We start from the raw sequence: 17,016 nt of genomic DNA on the forward strand, positions 1-17,016 counted from the left end.
TTGCAAGCATTTTAAGGGGCCCAACAAAATTAAGTTTACTGTAAAAAAGGGGGTCAATCATTGCACACTATTTTTTATATTGAAGAAAAAGTATTCAACTACAATATGTGTAAATTTCAGACGTTAATATTAATGAATGAGGCGATTTTTCGAAAAAAAAAAAAAACTAGCTTCCTCTTGGTCGTAGGATAACATTTTTTTAAATTCGTGAAAACAATGTCAGCTTTCAAATGGCAATAATGCCATTCCGATTAAATTTAAACGATAAGAAAAATAACTATATTTTTTTCGGTAGATTTTTCGCATATTTCCAATTACATATTTTGCAATACGCGCACAATTTGCACAGGAAAGTGAAAAACTCTGAGAGACAATTTTAAGCCCAAGATGGGTCACGTAAGTGCATTACTCTATGATTTATTGAAACTTGAAGAAAATGTATTTTTTTCGAAAAACTCAATTTTTACAAAAACTATCTAATATTTTGCAATTTTACAAAAATGCACTTATTCTACTTGTCAAGGACTACATATTCTGAAAGTTTCGTAAAAAATGTTTTGTTGTTTTAAAGATATTGAAGTTTAAAAAAATTCGATTTTTAGCCGTTTTTTGCAATAACTAATACATTTGTTTATCAATTGTCATCAGGCTGGGTTCAAAATTTTTGTTATGAAAAGTTCTACAATTTTGTCTAAAATATTTTTTTTCTTAAATGTTTACTTTTTTTTAAATGAAAAAAACTGTTTTTGCGAACTTTGGACGCCATTTTGAAATTATAACCTCAACTTTCGGCTGGAGTAAACTGGTTCATTCAATTTTACGGAATTTTTCTAATTTTTACGTATTTTTGTTTACTAAACTAAATTTTGGCAAAAATGAGGTATTTTCAACAATCTGACTGGAAATATCTTTTCGTTTTCTATGCGTTTTTGAGAAAATTATATTTTAAGGCAAAGTTTTCAACAAAAAAATAATTACGGAGCTTCATTATCATTACCAATCGCAACAAAGCTGATCGCTAAATCAAAGTTTACAGAATAAATATTTATTCTGTAAACTTTGGTTAAACTAACAAGCTCCTAGCAGAAGTATAACTTATTCTTGTGCTCCTAGTGTGTGCACCCGTTTGGTTCGATAGCAAGCGGTGATATCGTATGGCATTGCATTGCAGCACATAGCGTGCATTGTGAACGTATCCTTTAGTATACCTTTAGAACTATTAATTGTTCAAGTTAAACATTTACGTTTGTCAAAACTTTCCATATGGTACATATTGCGTTTAATAGTCAAATTCCATTTAAAAATCTTTTTTAATATCTGACATTGACTTAAACATTTCCATGATGAGTTTAAGAAGGCGTAAAATAACTGCCGTGGCAACACAAAAAAAGAAATATTCTTCAGAAATCAGTAATAAATTAGGGAAATTAAAGAAACAAAAAATAAAATCGAAAACATTTCTGTTTGTGGAATCCTCCAGTGTTAAAATCCGCATTATACATCACGTTCCCGCAATTTACTTAAGAATTTCTTTTTGTTTGGCGAAAAGAGAGGAGTTCTGAGGAGCTGACCGTGGGTTTAACCATGGATTCCAAGAAGTTGGAGCCAGTTCGCTTACGAGAATGGGATGACGAAATACTGAGAATTTCTTCATGGGGCATATTAATTTTGAAGGTATGCAGGTCCATTTCAAACGGGCTCGTCTAGGCCTTCGGAGAGGTATCCGCTGAGAGAGTACCGGTGTGTTCAAAAGTAGTGAAACACGAATGGGATGAAGTCGACTAAAGTTTCAAATCCCATGATTACTGGTATCGATTAGAGAACTTTTTTTTTAGTTCCCCTTGTCGTTATCATGTCACATATGTTTTCTTTATCAGCAAAGGATGTATCATTTTACGTCGAAAAAGTACTGGAAAGTGCTAATTTGATCCAAAAATAACTATAAAAATGATTGGATTTGCCACTTATTAGATGAAAAGTTATATTATCGGTATTGTTCTTTAGTCAATCATTTCATTCGCCCAACTTAAAAAGTACCTAATATAATTAATTTCGGTATGTGTCACTAATCACTTTCTCTTGCAATTTCTAATAATACAATAATATTGTATGACGTACACTATTTTGAAATTGTAAGATAATTTCACCTCTTTTCTTGCGATTAGTTAACTATCATTCGACTACTGTTTTCATCAGTGAGTCCAATTGTGTAGATTTAACTATTTTATCTAGATATTAAAATGAAACTTACTTCTGTAGCTAAGATTGCATACAATTTGGAGTGGAATCTCAATTGCACCTAAAGAAAAGATATTAAAGGACTAATTGATAATTTCTGATAGTGGATAAATATTTAAAAATTAAGAAGGACAAAGATATTAGAGAAATTATGATTATTGTTCGGACATACAATGATCAATTTTGCGTCAGTTTTGAATGTACATATTGTGATAGTAGTATATAATACTAGTACTTCATAGATAATGACTGTTCGGTGATTCTTGCTTTATGTACTTGTTTTTCTAAAAAGTTGATTTTTTATTAAAGCAGTAGATAATCAAACACGTTTGTGGGACATGACTCCACTTCAGTTGTCTTATTTCTGGGAATATATCCACGCAAACAAAAATTATCACAACAGTTAATGAGATAAAATAATACTTTTTAATGGTTTTATTGTTGATTCTTGCAACATATTTTCACATTTTTTTACAGTTGTAAATTTGTCCTATTCTTCCCGTCTAATTAAAAAAAATATGGGTAAGCCTTACACCGAACCTGAATAATTTTTACAATAAAATAAAGAAAAAGGTTAATTACGGTGAATTAATAATAATATTTTGATAATAAACTCTCGATGTTACAATACCTGGTGGATTAAAAATAGAAAAAATGCATATTTTCGAGCGTGTATCCTCTTAAACGAGAATTGCGAATTGAGCTAATAATAAAGTTGTTTTTCTTTCTGGGTGAAGGCAGTTTAGAAGGACACTATAAAATTATGAGGGATTGGCATAAAATCATGAATGAATGAATGTTCGCGATCGATAACTGCCGTAGGGGGTAAATGCATGTATTATACAGCGAGTGAATGCATGATATTCCATGGAGGCCCATGATAACATATAGTTAATATCAAAACCCTTGTTTGCAAGTCATATCTAAAGTCATTTTATTGGCGGAGTAGATAAGTGGAATAAATACAGAATTGTGGATTTAATGCTGTAAATAGGGGATTATAGTCTCTGGTTCAGGCTGCATTCATTAAATTTTTGGGTGAATATTAAGAAATACGTAGAATATGTATACATAGTAGAAGAAGGTAGCAAATACTTATTTTTAGCGTGTCATTTAAGTTCCACGAATTTTATTGACCATTGGTCCATTTAAAGTTTAAAGTACCTTAAAAATATCATACCTACCAGGTATTCTTTGTAACAAAACAGAATCTAGGTAGGAATTTGAAACATTTCATAAATGAATATAAGTAAAGTTAGCTTAGGCATATAAATCGAATAATTTCTTGATCTCCCCTTTTGGTAGCAAGGGGTAAAAGTACCCCCCTTACAAGTAACGGGTAATTTGCATATTTCTTGCTTAACTTTTTTCTATCGCCAATATGGTCATGGTCATTGCTGTCAAACAAATTTGATTTCTTCTATTTTTTTTGTAAATTTTCCGCATTTTTTTTCTCTAATTCACTTTTGTTATTTAAAAATGAATGGACCATTATTTTGGCTCCAAAACATTAATTACTGTACTTCTATCTGTACTTCACTTAAAAAATATACGGGAAAACTATTGAGAAAATCGAAATTTTGAATTTTGTAGGAAATTTAATTTCGAACAACTTTTAATTCATACTTTTGTCGAAAAAATGCGTGTTCATCGAGATATTGGCAGTTTTTGGACAAAAAACGCGAAAAATCATATGAGGAGTTGATTTTCAAAACGCAGTTTTCGATTTTGGTTTTCAAATCGCATTTTTTTCGTATTCAAAAAAGTTTTACACAAGATATCACAAAAAATATTTTCTTATGTCAGGTGATTTACACTTAATAATTATTATTATCTTTATAGCACCAATAATTTTTCACATCATATATGTCTATATCTCAAAACGCTGTATGTTGCTGGTGGTGGTTTTATGTCTAACTTTCCTGGACTATTAGTTTACTTAGAAAATAAGTTAAAAAACTTGGTAAAATATAATAGCTTAAGAGTTATCTAAAAAAGGAAAATATTGAAACAAAATGTTATCTGTCATAGCATAGGTCATTTAACAAGAGAATCATTTTGTCTATTAAAACGATTTCAATCTTTTTTATCTGTATTATTGCAATATGTGATTATGTATTGTATAATATATCAAGAAAAACTAAGGTACAGCTTTATATCTCTAATATACTAACTAGTCTTATTTGGTTTAGCTGAATTTTTCTCCGTATTATTTGCAAATATATTTAAAAGTCTTAGTGGCTGAATAGACAGTGGACATTGAAAATGTGGTTATATCCAATATTCAACTTTGAATTAAAAAAAACTTTCTGTGGCCTGTATTGCCCCCAGTCTGATCCAATAAAATTTAGAACAATTTATTTCAATGTGCAATACTGATAAATTTAATACCTGCAATGTATTAATCAATAAATGTCAGTATTTTATCTTACCTAATTATTTTAATCGGGATCATCTGTCTGCACAAAGATAATTTAAATACGTAAATATCTATATCTTTGATTGCACTTAATTTCTTTTAAGTATGTAATATGTACAGTGTGGCCCACTAAGAAAAATGTTTTTGGACGGCGGTTCCGAATAATTTTTTTTAATACAGATCTAGATGCATGTACTTTCTTTTGAACATGCTGATATCTTTTTAAAAGTGATTTTCTAAGGGATAATTTACTGGTACATGTACTCTAAATAAATTATATATTTAAATATGTAATGGTGATCATATGTTTTATATCGATGTACGTCATATATTATCAAATCAACCGCAACTCATTACAATGAGTTGCAATTTTTTTAAACGATTTTATTTTCCAAGGACTCATTAAATATTAAATATGATGAAATATTAAACCATCCCGAACCTGTCACTGAGTTGCTTCAATATATGAGTTTACATTACTGTTTTGTACTGTTGTAATTTACTTTATATTCACTTTTGCATTTTTATCGTTGAAGACGACATATCGAAATAAAACAAGTCATACTGTATATTATTTACGCAATTACCTCTTGTGTTATTTTATGTAACATGTAAAAGTCAAACGACATCCACCAGGAAATCGACTTGCGTCATTTCCAGCGATCCCAAGTAAAACTGCTTGTAACTTGATTGAATCGAATAGAAAAATTGTTTACTCACACGACTTGATGTTGATTGGAAACAATTGTGGAGTTATTTTTAAACCAATTAATGTCCACGTTAACATTGAACAAACTACAACTTTTGTGTTCTCGTAACTGTGACACGAGCGCTTAAGGCATATTCAGCAATGAAGCGGATATAGGGTGACCATAGGCCTACAGATAATCCCTAATTTTTCGGCGTTGAAGTTTTGCCACTAGTTGGTGAATGGCTTCGCAGAAGATAGTTTTTTTTTAATAAAATTTCCTCTATTCTAAAAGAGTTAGCCATTTTAATTAATGACAAGTAGGAACTATCGCAAGTATGAATTCCAACAGCAATAGTATACTAAATGTACTACTGTGAATGATTCGACAAGAACTATATCGAAGTTTAGGATGTAGATTAAAAAATACCATTGACTATTTTTCGAAAAATTATCATGTAGTAAGTCTGGAATTCCAATATCTGAATGATAACAGACAACCGCACAGGACGTGGACCATTACAAATACCGGTAGTTATTATTTTCCACATCCTCAGTCCTCCCTGATATTAACCCAAACCGATAATTTAAATCGAATATTGAAGAAATACATACAAATACCTTTGTTTACAAAGGATCAAGAGAATTTAGAGAATTGAATTTCCCATCGAAATGGCTTGTTTATAAAATTTAAAAGGAAAATTTTATGCAAAAAACCGTAAAAAAAAAAAAAAAAAACATTATTAATTTTAATCGCCGTTCTGCTGTTTGAATGATTTTGATTATTGGAAATTATTATTAATATTTTAATTTAATTTGTAGCACCAACAAGTTTCCTACCACGTGGAATATTATCAGTTTCTCCAATACTAAAGAATGGTGATTTATATGAAATTACAGACCTATTTCTGTATTATGTAATGGTTACAAATTATTAGATATTATTATTTATCGTTTTATACAGGGTGTCTCATAATTAGCTGCCAACCCTGAACAGGCCGATTCTATGATCAAAACTAAGTAAAAAAGTTCATATGAACATGGGCCCGGAAATGCTTCCCTTGGGCACAGGGACCCATTGAAGAGGGAGGAATGGAAATCATTTTTTTGCAATATCTCTCAATCGCGTTGTGATAAATGAATGAAATTTGGTATACACAGCTAAATTTTGATGAGCAATTTGATGGACTAATCCATTTATTTCCACAAGGTCCATTGGGGTGGGTACGGGGGGGCCCTTGGTACTTTGCGTGTGTAACTTTTTCATCTTTGACTTTTTAACAAATTGGACAGCAAATTCCGTTTTCCCGAACTGTTTTACGTTAAAAAGGTACTCTTGTTTCAAATCGTTATCTTTAACGGTTTCTGAGAAAATCGCTCTTGAATTAATCCCACTTTGGTCAATTTCATAGTAATTTAAACAAAAAAAAATTTTTTGTTTAAATTTAATCTAATTTTAATAAAAAAATAATAATAAAAAATTAAATTAAATAAAAATTAATCCTTTAAATGGAAAAGAGAGGAAAGGAAAATTATTATTATTATTTTTTGTTTAAATTACTATGAAATTGACCAAAGTGGGATTAATTCAAGAGCGATTTTCTCAGAAACCGTTAAAGATAACGATTTGAAACAAGAGTACCTTTTTAACGTAAAACAGTTCGGGAAAACGGAATTTGCTGTCCAATTTGTTAAAAAGTCAAAGATGAAAAAGTTACACACGCAAAGTACCAAGGGCCCCCCCGTACCCACCCCAATGGACCTTGTGGAAATAAATGGATTAGTCCATCAAATTGCTCATCAAAATTTAGCTGTGTATACCAAATTTCATTCATTTATCACAACGCGATTGAGAGATATTGCAAAAAAATTATTTCCATTCCTCCCTCTTCAATGGGTCCCTGTGCCCTTAGGAAGCATTTCCGGACCCATGTTCATATGAACTTTTTTATTTAGTATTGATCATGGAATCGGCCTGTTCAGGGTTGGCAGCTAATTATGAGACACCCTGTATATGTACAACGCCGTAAAACGAATTTTGTCAGTAAACCAGTATGGTTTCGTTGAGGAAACGTTGTGAGTTACGAACATGGCTGTTTTACTCAATACGTATTTGAAATATTAAATGACAGAACCCAGTAGATGTTATATATTTGGATATCCTAAAGGCATTTGATAAGACACACAAATTTTTTAAACAAATTTAAATTTTCTTAGTGTTTCTTCCAAGGCTATTTAATTGTTTAAATCTTAAATTTTTGACAGAAATCAGTGGGTAGAATATGAAGCCTATGGTTCCTTTCTTAGAACTCTGGGGTACCCCAAGGGTCGAATTTAGGGCCTTTACTATCTTTACTGTATATGAATGGTCTTCCAATGCAATTATTTAGTTCCCCATTTCGAAGTTATGTGTAAAATACAGTTTCGCTTCCACGAGTTCAACTACTAGGAAGTACTGATTTGTAGGTGAGCTGCCTACCTACACGGCATGTGCACTAGATGATACAAGGCGAATTTACTCTTCGCTTCAGTCCGGTAAACAGCTGTATGCGGCTTTACACCTGTCGGCACATCTGCCTCGACGGCCGTGTGCCACACAAAAAGATTTTTTACACATTTTTCCCGGGGTTATATCGAGAACAAGGGCCCTTGTTCTCGGAGACGGTATACGCGCCGCATATCTGTCGCCACAACGGTTCTGGAAGTGATCCAATGGTCGATTTTAGGGATCGAATACACAGGATGATTCACAGTTTGAGTGCATCTAATTTTAATATTCCAGGAGAACCAAATTAGTATAGTTTTGGAGGTTTTCTTTCCTTATAGGAGCACTTACAAAAGTTTTGTTTCATTTAGCTTGGTTTTTATTACAGCTTAGTCTACAAACTTTTAACCACAAACACAAAAACTAGTATAGGAACTATTTGCAAACATTTGTACAAATGCATATGTGTTTTTTGTTTTCCATGCAAGTAAAAACAAGGTTTTAAGATAAACACTTGCCACAAACGTCTAGTGTGGATATTTGTTCACAAACATTGGCAAATTAAAAGTATTGCAATTATATACGTATTTAATATTTTATGTGGGCATAAATGAACAGACCTTTTCAATTAGTTTCCAAATCAGTGGGCATAATTCTCAAAAAATTTAGGAAGCATTGAAGATGTTTATTTCTTCATCTAACAACCGTAAAAATAGGTCTTCTTGTCTTTTACATTGTTGTCTCTTAGGCAATTGATCAAATATAGTGTTTCACTTGCAATATTTGTGGGATCATACTGCCCTTAAGAATCGCTCTAGGAGAAAATATTCTTTTTTTGTGTTCTCATGAGAGAACCGAACGTAAAAGTTTGTTTTAATATGTAGTGTGGTGTAAACCAAACCGGTATAAACTGAAATATTTTTTAATATTGCAAATAATTTAAAAATCTCTTATTTATGTCATTGTACTAAAGAAATGGTGTGTGCTAGACAAAACATTTACTGAATAACGAGGTTCGAGTAACGCCTTTTGGCCATCTCAGTTTTAAGGTCAAACTCATTTTGTACCAGCTAATGTCGCAGCATTACTTTAATGTTACTTAGGGCAGAACCGGATTTAGTCTGAGGCGATATGAATCTACAAAGTTTCTAATGGCCAATCAGAAAAATAATAATGAATTATCTAGTCCGCAGTGAAGAATAGATACAGAAGGTAATATCTAAAATACCAAATTAAGTTGTTGCAACTTTTACTTTTTTGCGATATTATCATTATCCTTATCGTCTGTGTTTATTTCAGACTACAGTATCTTTGTTTCTATTTTTTATACTGTTATAAATTTATTACTTAATATAAACAATTGAAATGTACTCATAATTAAAAAGAAGTTACCGAGGTGCGTACGGCAGATAAATGTTGCGATAAGTTGTCAGATACGTCGCCAAAACAATAGTGTATATTTAGTTCCACTTCTATAATTAGACCGTATTTACTGTTGAAGGGCACGTAGTGTGTTTTTACACACGATTCGGATATTTTAAACCACAATTTCACTAAGTCTGCAAATATAAACAAAGCTGTTGTTACAGTTTGTTGCATTCTCCTACTACAAGGTTACTATAATTTGATACTCTAAAAATTCATAAGAAACCACATGAGAAAAGGTGTGTTTTAACAGCTGCATGAGCTGCAACCATTCAGTTCAAGTTTCTTTATGTCGAATGATGTCCTTATAAAAATTTCAGTTTATGAATGAGTCTCAATTTTGCAGTCATTAATGGTAGTGATCATAGAAACAAATTGATTTAAAAACATCATGTTGTTTTTAAAAATCAAAATTAATATTGGGACCAAAATACTACGATTTATAAGTTACAAATTTGACAATTTTTTACTGTATTTCAATATTCCCATTAGGGATACCCATACAGGGTGTCATTTAATTCGACTGTCAGTTTCTACAGGGTTGGTTTGGTTAACACAAAGGTAAACAAATAAACTATTGAGGTATATTTCAATATATTAGGTAGGTACCTATGTGTTTGGTATTAATTATATTTAGACATATGATTTATATTTTTTAACTTGGATGATTACCTATTTATTACTAACTGTTTAATGGGTATTGGTGGTGCAATTCAATACTAGTTGGCGCATGTAACCTATACAGGAACTGTTTCCCACAATATCAGCAGTTAGGAATCTTGTCTAGATATCAATTGCGTAAAAAATAAACAGTGTTCCTTAATGATATGCAAATATTTAAAACAGCGCATCGCAGGACAAAAACTCATAAAAATTATGTTTGTACTGAAAAACATGCGCCTCTATTAACTATCACTACGTAGGTACTAAATATCACTGAAATATCTAAGCGATTTTGGAGATATTAATTAATTTTCTTCTTTTTCCTAAAACTTTAACACCCTAGGTATCATTAATTTTCTACATCCTTAGATATTAGCATATCATTAAGGAACACCCTGTATAAAGGAAATTGTTGTTCACTCAAGCTGCTTTACGTCTAGACCAAGCGAATTAAATTTTTTCTCGAAAAAAGTCCTATCCGCGAGATTATTGTAAAATTGTCTAAAGGAACATAATACAAGACATCTCTCATCTCGTGAGTCAAAAACTTTTATTAGCTAACTTTTCTATTTAAACAATTAAGTGAGGAAAACAGTTTTCACATACAGTTTATAGGGAGTAAAATTATCTACAAAATGAGACTTGTTAAATTAAAATCGGTTAATAAACAAAAAAGTTATTGCAAAAAAACAAGAAAAGTGCCCATTTTTTCATTTGTTTATAACTATCGCATTTATTGTTAAAATTTTATAAAACCTATGACAAGTTGAGGGTTTTGTCATACTTTAAAAGTGTGCCAAAAGTGGGCGCTGTAGGTGCAATAGTTTTCGCACAATTCTATTTGTTTATAGCGGAGGCTCCAAAAGTTATGAACTTTAAGCCTCTGTACAGACGTTAATTTTCAATCAAACATGATTCTGAAAGCGTCATTGTAATCTTAAAGACGCAATTAAGCGACCTATTAAAAAATATCACCGTTTTTTTGACATTAACATTCTCAAATTGCGCATTAAAAAACCATGCGTTTTTCGCTTATAAACAATTTGAATAACATTGTTGCTATTCATGCTATCTCATGGAAAATAGATGCGATAGCTTCATTTATTTATTTAATGTGTAAATGTATGTAAAATAATTCCGAAATTGAAATTTTAATTAATATTTCGTTTAACAATAATTTTTGTGACATTTTTGTAAATTAAAAGAAATTAATTATAAAAGATGCATTTTTTCTGGGGTTCGGGGCTATTCTATGAATTCGTAAATATGCCCATTGTTATTTTTTCGTCGAGCTACCCCAGTTTAAATAAAAAGACGTTTCGATGAATAGAAGCCGAAATATTGCAAAATATACAGAGCGCATCAATTTGAACTTTGGAATTAACTTTTCTCGCGCGCGCGACCTCTTGGACGAGCTTCCCCCACCACCACGCCGCTGCGTCGGACAGTTTACTTAGCGAGTGTGAGTACCTTCTCTTTAAAGGGCTCGTGAGTCGTTAATTTTCCACATTTTTCAATGCAATTCACGGGAAATCGTAGTTTACGTCGTAAACTGTATTTTGCGAAAAATTCAAGTCTTAATATTTATAAACAATTGCGCTACGATTTAAAAAAAAATTTTTATCTTGGCTCCTGTTGGTCGTAGAGGGTACTTTTTTTATTTTAAAACTGTATTTTTTTGCCAGCTATCCATTGCATCTATTTTCGGTGAGATAGCATAAATAGCAACAATGTTATTCAAATTGTTTATAAGCGAAAAACGCACGGTTTTTTAATGCACAATTTGAGAATGTTAATGTCAAAAAAACGGTGATATTTTTTAATAGGTCGCTTAATTGCGTCTTTAAGATTACAATGACGCTTTCAGAATCATGTTTGATTGAAAATTAACGTCTGTACAGAGGCTTAAAGTTCATAACTTTTGGAGCCTCCGCTATAAACAAATAGAATTGTGCGAAAACTATTGCACCTACAGCGCCCACTTTTGGCACACTTTTAAAGTATGACAAAACCCTCAACTTGTCATAGGTTTTATAAAATTTTAACAATAAATGCGATAGTTATAAACAAATTAAAAAATGGGCACTTTTCTTGTTTTTTTGCAATAACTTTTTTGTTTATTAACCGATTTTAATTTAACAAGTCTCATTTTGTAGATAATTTTACTCCCTACAAGCTGTGAGAGTCACTTTTCGCTAAAATTGATGGTTTTCCCTGCAAAGTGAAAAAACTGTTTTCCTCACTTATTTGTTTAAATAGAAAAGTTAGCTAATAAAAGTTTTTGACTCACGAGATGAGAGATGTCTTGTATTATGTTCCTTTAGACAATTTTACAATAATATCGCGGATAGGACTTTTTTCGAGGTTCTCTTTTAATTTCGCTAATTTTCCTGGTGTAGTCTGCAAGTAGTTAAAACTCAACTTGTCAAATTTGTGTTAATTTTGGCGAAGGAACACTTTGTTGAAGTTTAGCAGTTGAAATATGTATAAGAATATACAAAATGAATTGTACAGATTAATAAAATATACCTACCGATCTTCAAAATTCCTAACGGTAGCTACTTTTTGGCATTTATTATTTTTTTAAATTTTGTGACGGTTCTCGTACACATCTATGCTTGAGATTAAAAATAATATCCAAACGACCTTTTGACAACAAACAGATAAATCATGTAAGTTAAACTACGTATAAGTTCGTAGACACATACGTGTCCTAATTTAGTGTCTGTCATCATGTACCCTGCCCTTCTTCCCTAAAACCAAAATATACATGCCCTACTTAAAAAAAAACACCTCCCAGCGATAACAAGACCCGTAATGTTCTCATGGCCTGCCGCGACATTCAAAACAAACTGGTTTCTATTGAACTTTTGGGTACCATATGGATGGGCCACACATTCGAAAATGTAAATATGAATGAAAGGGTGCACAATGCGACGGAAAAGTAAATCTAAATGTTCGTAAGGAGACGGTATGAATGGTCATAGTGAGGGGTTCGAGTTGTGAGAAGTTAAATAGGTCATTCATATGTAAAGTGACCCAAAATTGTAGACCAAATTACGTTTTAAGAAGGCGGGCATGTGTCTGATAGGGTCGGTTAGAGACCTAAGATAGATTTGTTTTATGTATATTTGTAGAAATTTTAGAATAAATCAATTTTTTTTGTATTTGGCAAAAGCCTACGATGTAAAAGCTTTATAACAATATGTTGTTATTAATCGTATATTTAAGGAAAAAAAATACTAATCGCTTCATTACCGTACAATAGCATACAAAACCTATCTATTTTTTGTATATCTTTGAAAGAATCTCAAAAAAATATACGTATTATATATATTATCTAGCCAATTTATTTACATTTAAAATAAGATTTCCATATTTAAAATTTTGTAAATAAACAGCTTTAATCAAGTGTTGCAAAATTCATTCTGCTCGTTAAGTAATTGTGATGATTTTGAAATACAAATAATATTTTGATGCACAAGATAAATTATCATTTGGAGTTTTTAGTAAACACGAAAATTGGTTTCTGTTCATTTTTTTCATCTTATTTTCTTTAGAGAAATTAGGCAAACAAATGTTTATTTTGTGGATTTGATCTATATCTATGCTTCTACTTAAATGAGAATTCCGCATGTTAATGAAATTTACTGTATTTGAAATTACGACCATTTCAGAAAAAATTTAATCAGTGCCGGTTATGGTTAATAATATATATTTTATTATTAGCTCTCGCATTTTTTACTCTCATAAATTCATTCAAATAAAAAAAAAATCACGAAAAAATTCTATCAAATGAAGTCAATCAGTGTCCTTCGATACCGGAAATTTAAGTGTACAAGAAACATCTAACATCACAGACAAAGACAGAGAAAATTCATTTTTGATTTATATTTTGAATAATTATCAAATACAGCTATTTGGTATAATTTTTGTGTAATTCAATGCTAGTTAGAGCCTGAAGCCGTTAGACTAGTTTTTTCCTGCAATATCAATAGTTATGAATCAATGAATACAGTTTGACTTCATTCGATAAAAATTTTTTAAGATTCGTAACCAGAAAAATTAACTTAAGTCGTCGTTTATGCGCTACCTTATTCTAGTATGTACAATAATGGACAATAAAAAGGTTCCGAATTAAATCATTTAAACTCTTTTGCAAACGTTTATTTTCGAATTTTGACCTGTTACAATTGGAAACTTTTTATTGTCTACAACTGTACATAACTATCGGTGATAGTACATTTAATTTGTGTGCATGTTGTGATGCACTACAGAACTTTATCTACTTGTTTTAAAGGTTTTTTTTTCATTTTGAAATATATAAATAACAGTAATTACCTTATTATCATTCTGTGAATGTAACAAACAATGTAATCGAATGAATGATAAAAAAGATGTATCAGTCATATTATCAACAGGGCCATTGCACCTTTATTTTCTTTGTTACTAAGCACCCACAGGAAAATTATATGAAGAGATAATGCAATATTTTCTAATCCTATCTTTCCTCATTGTTACAATAATTGCACTAATAAATATCACTAGATATATATTTACGTATGTTTTGGATGGTTTCGGAAATATGTGTCTATTACAAAGTAAGATTTCTAGCATCGAGCATAAGAGATTATTTTTTATATTTCTGCTTATTTTCCGGACTCCCTGTAGACTTTGATATTTTCATTATCAAGATAATTATTCGAACAGCATGAATTTAAACAATTTTAATTAGGTGCTTGAAACGAAATTTTACCTCAGTGTGCATCTTCGACCTGACAACACATTATCAGTTGAGATAAGTTTTTATTTTAAAATTGCATATTAAAATTCCGAAAAAATGCTTTCAGATAACGCCTGATTATCTACATATTTAATCTAGATAGATTCTAAATTAATAATGGTATTAAGTATATAGGCTTACCTTTCCAAGTGCTGACGTCGGTTCTGTGACTGATAGAACAGCTTGTCTTTGTCCTCAACAAAATGAACCTAGAAAATCATGAGAAAAATGATTATCTCCTGCATTTTTTCCTTGAATTCAGATAAACGAACAAGAGCCATCTGGTGCAGATGACACCACATGAATACCCATGCTGACTAATGAAAAACAGATGTTGATGAATTTTTTAAATTAGTAAGGAGTAAAAGTTAACGTACAAAGAAATGTATAAGAAACTGGACTCTTTCGTCGTTGTTCGGCTAGTATTCTTAAAAAGTAATGGTTGTTGAGGCAGATATTTTTTTATTTTATGACTTGTGTATTTAAAAAATGAACGTTATTTAGCTAATGGAAATAGATTAATATTACTATTATATCATACTGAAAAGAAGAATAGGCAATCTCAAAACTATTACCTTTTTGCATGCAATTAAAACTGAATCACAATTTTGTTCTTGCCACGATATCGATTATTTTATACTAAAGTTTCTAAGATAATCCTAAAAACCTACTCCGTTGTAATTTTTCCATCATCCAGTTTATAATTACTCTTTCCATATTATATAAACAACATAATAGTGAACACTTACACTTCACCGATTGCAAACAATGATGGTTTCCCAGGATTTTGCAGAACGTAGTTATTAGCACTGATATATTTTTTCAAAAACAATCACCGATTTAACCCCAACGCTCCACCAGCCAAGCAAAGAAATTAAATAAAAATTTAAATTTGTATTAAATTGTTAGTTATTTCCTTGTCTTCAGAACCGTCGTCCAGCCTTGTCAAAGTGAAGATACGTATATTATACGACTAAGTATTATCGTTTTAGGTACTACAAAAATGTACTTTATTTTTATACACTTAACAGATAAAAATACGTACCTACTTATACCAAATAAGTACCCGATTGGTCTAATCAATGCCATTTTGTATACCTAGAGAATCAAAAAGTATTTTATTTATACATAATACATATTTGTTGAACAAATTGATAGATTTCGGAATAGTTGATGTTCTTACTATGTACAGGATCGATTACAAAAAGTTTTGATTTGACTACTGTAGATTTGTTTATGATGTAAAAATTATGATCATGTTACGTTACTCAAAAATATAATGGACTCGGTTGGCTTAAGATTAGCAATTTCTATAAATATGATATGATTGACATGCCTGTTTTGTGAGAAAATTATTCAAAAATAATTTGCCGCCATATTTACGGAATAAACTTTCCTGTCGTGGTGCCAGACATAATCTTAATCTAAAATTATCCATTTTCTTCAATTACCAAGATTTCATACAGTTTTATTTCAGAATACTTTTGGTTATCAATGGATAGGTCGAGGTGGACCTATTTTGTGGCCACCGAGGTCGCCCGACATGACTCGGTTGGATTTTTTTTATGGGGAAATTTAAAGAGGCTTGTGTACTCCACACCAGTTCGCACCAGGGAAGACATGGTAGAAAGAATAACACACCATTGCAACGAAATTCGAGACAATCCTGAATATTGTTTCAAGTACGAGAAAACATCGCTCGGATAAGGAAATGTACAGGGCGCCCTTTGCGAAAACGGCTAATTTTATCGAAACAAATGTAGAGTACCTTTTTTAAAGAAGAATGAAAAAAGTATTTAAAAATTCAGTTTACAGCTCTATAAAATGACAACTGTCAAAATTTTGGCCCAATGAGTGTAGTGCCAAGTCCATTCCCGACTACCCCGACAGTGTAAAACATCTACTGTAGTATGGTTTTATAAGCCCTTATAGCGTACATAAAATATTAAAATTTCATTAAATTATACATGTCGGTTCAAAAGTTAGAGCCGATAAAATGTAAATCGCTGGGTACCCATTTGGGGCTCTGTATCTTCGTTAAGTGGCACTGTAGGATTTTTTTTTATGATAAACTAGGGTTATTTTGACCTACCTATACACTCCCGAGAATATGCAATATACTTACCAGACACCCTTATAAATGTCAATATTATAGAAACTGTCATAACAAATATATGACACGTGTATGTGTTACTGTAATCAGAAAGGCAGGAAAGGATTCCAATAAGCGGTAAGTATGTAGGGTGTTCTACAAAAGAAAACAAAGTGAATCACCCTGTATATTATATTTTTTAACATATTTAAAAAAATTACTG

General features: G+C 31.2%; 1 long non-coding RNA gene across 2 annotated transcripts; it reads right to left on the reverse strand.

The window, feature by feature from the left end:
• Positions 1 to 2,221: 2,221 nt before the first annotated feature.
• LOC108910017 lies at positions 2,222 to 15,672 on the reverse strand. 2 transcript variants are annotated; one of them, XR_001964433.2, is made up of 3 exons: positions 15,451 to 15,672; positions 14,843 to 14,910; positions 2,222 to 2,299 (listed from the first exon to the last, which is right to left on the reverse strand). It is a non-coding gene; the product is annotated as an uncharacterized LOC108910017 (long non-coding RNA). The 2 variants fall into 2 exon arrangements; XR_001964434.2 differs by lacking the exon at positions 2,222 to 2,299 and having other exon boundaries at positions 14,839 to 14,910.
• Positions 15,673 to 17,016: the final 1,344 nt, after the last annotated feature.

The sequence above is a fragment of the Anoplophora glabripennis genome, unplaced genomic scaffold (assembly GCF_000390285.2).
Source record: "Anoplophora glabripennis isolate ALB-LARVAE unplaced genomic scaffold, Agla_2.0 scaffold27, whole genome shotgun sequence".
Lineage (NCBI taxonomy): Eukaryota > Metazoa > Arthropoda > Insecta > Coleoptera > Cerambycidae > Anoplophora > Anoplophora glabripennis.